This window comes from Canis lupus, chromosome 17 (assembly GCF_048164855.1).
Source record: "Canis lupus baileyi chromosome 17, mCanLup2.hap1, whole genome shotgun sequence".
Classification (NCBI taxonomy): domain Eukaryota; kingdom Metazoa; phylum Chordata; class Mammalia; order Carnivora; family Canidae; genus Canis; species Canis lupus.
Window position 1 is genome coordinate 10,663,917 of NC_132854.1, and position 4,283 is coordinate 10,668,199.

General features: G+C 42.7%; 1 non-coding gene across 1 annotated transcript; it reads right to left on the reverse strand.

The window, feature by feature from the left end:
• Nucleotides 1–3,802: 3,802 nt before the first annotated feature.
• On the reverse strand, nucleotides 3,803–3,933 carry LOC140608507 (small nucleolar RNA SNORA72). Its single transcript, XR_012010526.1, has one exon. It is a non-coding gene; the product is annotated as a small nucleolar RNA SNORA72 (small nucleolar RNA).
• Between the last annotated feature and the right edge of the window lie 350 nt (nucleotides 3,934–4,283).

Here is a 4,283-nt window from a genome sequence, read left to right on the forward strand (position 1 = left end):
AGAATTGCAATTTAGATCCAAAGCTGAGTACAAAAGTACTGAGGGCCTCACATTTTAAGTTCAGAGAAATTTCCAGTTATCGAGCAGTTACTTTTCCTTTGGGCTTTCTGGGAGGCATCTTTGCAAACAGAAGACTAACAAAGCAGACAGAGGCCAACAACCATGATACCAGCTGTCAATCACATAGGTCTGCCCCCCCTCACACAAAAGCTCTACTTGTTCCTGCCCAGTAGAGAGGGGAGAACACATCGGGAAAAGGCTACACACCTCCCTCCAGTCTAAACCAGGTGTTAATCATTAAATGCTTTGTCCTCCCAAAAATCTGTACGTTGAAACCCAGCCCCCCATGGGATGGCTTTGGGGGTGGGGCCTTTGGGAGGTAGTTAGGATTAGATGGAGCCCTCATGAATGGGATTAGCACCCTAAAGAGTTGCCAGAGAGCTTGCTTCCCCTCTGCTCTCTGCCATGTGAGAATATAAAATGCCAGCAGTCTGCAACTCAGAAGAGGGTTGTCAGTAGATCCTGACCATGCTGGCATCCTGATCTTGGACTTCCAGTGTCCAGAACTGTGAGAAATAAATTTCTGTTCCTTATAAGCCCAGTCCACGATACTGTCCTAGCAACCTGAATGGACCAAGACACTGGGACTAGAGTGACAGGCTGGTAGGAAGGAGGTCTTTAAATCATAGACAAACATTATAAAGGATAGGACTAGAATAAGCTTACTGAGGCCTGAGAGTGAGCACACAGCTGTGAGTCATACTGAGAAAGTCTGCTCTTCAATAATAACACTTTTAGGAGAAGAATTTGTTACCCCAATGAGTGAGACTCCACAATAACTTGTTTTATGGATTTAAGACATGGTGAGTGAAGAAGAGCTTGTTTATTAATTCATCCAACATACATTTAGTTTTCAGCACATATGATGTGCTGAACTCAACTGTAGGTACTGAGGAGAGAGGTGAGCAAGACAGGCATACACTGTTCTTCGATACACTTAGGTTCCAATGTAGGAAAGAAGCTAACACAAATATGAATGGACATCATAATTGTGGTTGTGTAGTGTGCACAGCATCAAGCTGAGAGTGATGTTGGGGGTAGGGAGAAGAGGGACTATTCTAGACAAAGAGATCAGGGAGGCCTCTCTAGGGCATTGACATGCAAACAGAAGCTGAATGGAAGAAGGAGCCTGCCATGTGGATGTCTGGAGGAGCTCATCAGAGGCCAGGAGGAGGGAATGAGCTTGGGAGAGTCAGAGCATTCCAGAATGGGGGGAACAGGGTGAGCAAGGGGAACATGGTAGAAGATGAAATGGGGAGATGAGCAGAGGGCCAGCCCCAGAGGGCTTTGAAATTTAGTCTCAGCATGATGAAAAGCCCCTAGAAGAGCTTTGATAGTGATGTGAATGGTGTGATCTATTTTAGGGAGATTCCTTTGGTAACCTAGTGGAAAATTGACTGTGGGGGCAAGAGGAGAAACCAGAAGCTGATTTATATATTTTTAAAAGATTTTATTTATTTATTCATGAGAGGCAGAGACACAGGCAGAGGGAGAAGCAGGCTCCCTCTGGGGAGCCCGATGTGGGACTCAATCCCAGGACCCCGGGATCACACCCTGAGCCAAAGGCAGACACTCAACCACTGAACCACCCAGATGCTCCCAGAAGCTGATTTATGAGTTGTATGTAGCAGCCCAGGTAAAAGACTGTGGTGGCCTGGACAGGGTGAAAGCAGTGAAGGCAGAAGAAGGAGTGGTCAACTGTGGGAGAAATTTGGATGATAGGTCCTACCAGATTCCTAGTCTTTTGAGGAAGAAAAGTAGCTAAGAGCCTAGGATGAAGGGTGGATTCTTCACACCTGAGAGGAAAAGATTGATAGTGAGCCCAGAGGCTCCCCATAAGAAGGGAGTGGCCAAAAGGTACTGTGGAAGAATAAAAAATCTGCAAGTTACTCAGGGAGCAAGGAGGACCCCAATCCAAATGTGTGTCACTTGAGAGGGAAGTTTTCAGGGACAGCCAGGAAATGGACGAAGCATCTGTGTGTACATGAAGTGATTTGCAATTAAGGAAAGGTTGTGAAGACTATAGAGGAAAAGGTTAGAAGGAGAGCAATCACATCTGGTTCAGGGAGACAGAAACAGAGCCACAGGGAGCTGGGATTTTGGAGAGGATGATGACTGGAGGACGTTTTTCACTTTGGAGGAAAAAACATGGATGAGTCATGGGGAAAATAACTGGCCTAGAAATTTTCACAGAACTGGGCCTGGAAGTCTCTGATGGATTGAGGTCTCTGATGGATTGAAGGACTTGGACCTCTCTGGAACAAGCCAGCTGCTCCTGGAAATCTTAGACCAGGTGGGCTGGCAACAAGATTGTTTGGTTCCCAGGAGCCTCACTGAGTGCTGGAAATAGCATTAGCTCCAGATTGATGGGAGGCCTTTCTGGATGGAATCCTTTACAGCTTGTCTTAACTGTGACTCCAAGAGAACAAATGGAAAATAGCATCATTGATTTTAAAATAACTCTAGGTGAGAGAGTTGCCTGTACTTTCTGTCTCCCCTTACTCAGCTCCCACTCACTTCTCAACCCACAGGGATCTGATTTCCATCCATTGCATTTCACTCAAACAGGTCTGGCCAGGTTCACTACTGGTCTTTGTGTTGCTTAATCCTACAGGCATTCTCAGCCCTTATCTTATTTGACATTTTAATCCTACCAAGCAATCCTTCTTCACGAAACACTCTCTTCTTTTGGATTTCCCCAGTGACACCACTCTCTCTTGATTGTGCTCCTACTTCTCTGGTCATTGTATGTTTGTTCTGTTTCTAAAATCCTCATTGACTTAGCCTTTAAAATGTCGGGTTTCCTTAATCGTTGACTGTAAGCCTTCTACCTTTCTTACTTTATCTTGTCTCTTCAGGCCAATCTTGTTCAGACCCATGGTTTCAAATGGCTGATATAGAAGTCCCGTGAAAAACGCTATTGGAGTGTTCAGAGGCAGGGGCAGGCACTCCTGAGGCACAGGAAGGTTGTTTGAGTTGAGTCATTGCTACCCAGATGGTAAATTTAGGCTTTGGGCAGATAATGAAGCCCAAGGAGAGTGTTTATAAAGAGAGGAAAGAGAACCCATTGACTGGATTGGAAGATGAATAAACACCAATAAATAAAAGTAATTACTGTTATTATTTATCATAATTACTATTATTCTACAAGTGCTTGTTTGTTCATTTCAAGACCTGTGTATAGGACTCACACATTAACTTTTTAATAGCATTTCCTACATTCCACCCAGAAAATTCATGCCTACCTTTCACTCAGTATACCACCAGGCTTTGTTTGGCTCATCCATTCAGTCCAGCATCGGTAATTTTTACTGATTGCCGTTAGGATGTATGGTGATGTCTAAAGCACTATAATCCATTTCTATCCTTAGAAATTTTGATGGAGTATTGCAACATTCCTACAACTTGCTGTTGTCAGCTTTTCCATCAGCATCAATTAGAAAAGACATTGAGGAACCATATGTTAATTATTTTACCAAGGGAACAAGTATAGAAGCATCACTTGTAAGTGCTCAATAATCATTATTGCACGCAACTAAAAGGAGTACATTCTATTGTTTTTCCCTAGAAAATAAAACACAATAGTTTTATAATTCATTTAATGGCAACTTATGATCATCAAATTAACAATGGTTATCTTTAAAAGTTATTACACTAGCTGTGCTGTCATTTCTCAAGGATGATCAGATACCTAGAGTCATAGACATTTCCCACACAAGATGCATCATATAAATCAGACTTGGTTAATCACCAGCATTGATAAAACCAGACTAGGGGAAGAACTAGATCTAGGAACACATGCATGGTCTTGATATACAGAATGTTTAGCCTGCCACAATTATTACAAAATCAGAACAGCAAGAATATTCACCGAGTACATTCTATGCTTTAAAAAAATGTACAATATAGCCAACTGTCATATATTCACAAGGCAGTTATATTCAGTGTGTTCATGGCAACCCTGCTGCTAAGCTTATTGATCTTCTCAAATGAATTACCTGCTTTGTTGACATCTGCACCCTTCGATTCCAAAGTCAATCACACATTTCCTCGATAGTCCACCTCTCCATTTCTATTTATTTGCAGACTGTCCAGAGAGACAATCTACTAAAAAGAGGACAACACTCACCTTGGAACCAGAAGGCATGGGTCCAAGCTTTAACTTGTAATTTAATCAAGTGTGCACAAAATCTGATTTTCCTCATCTCTGTTTCTGTGTGAAT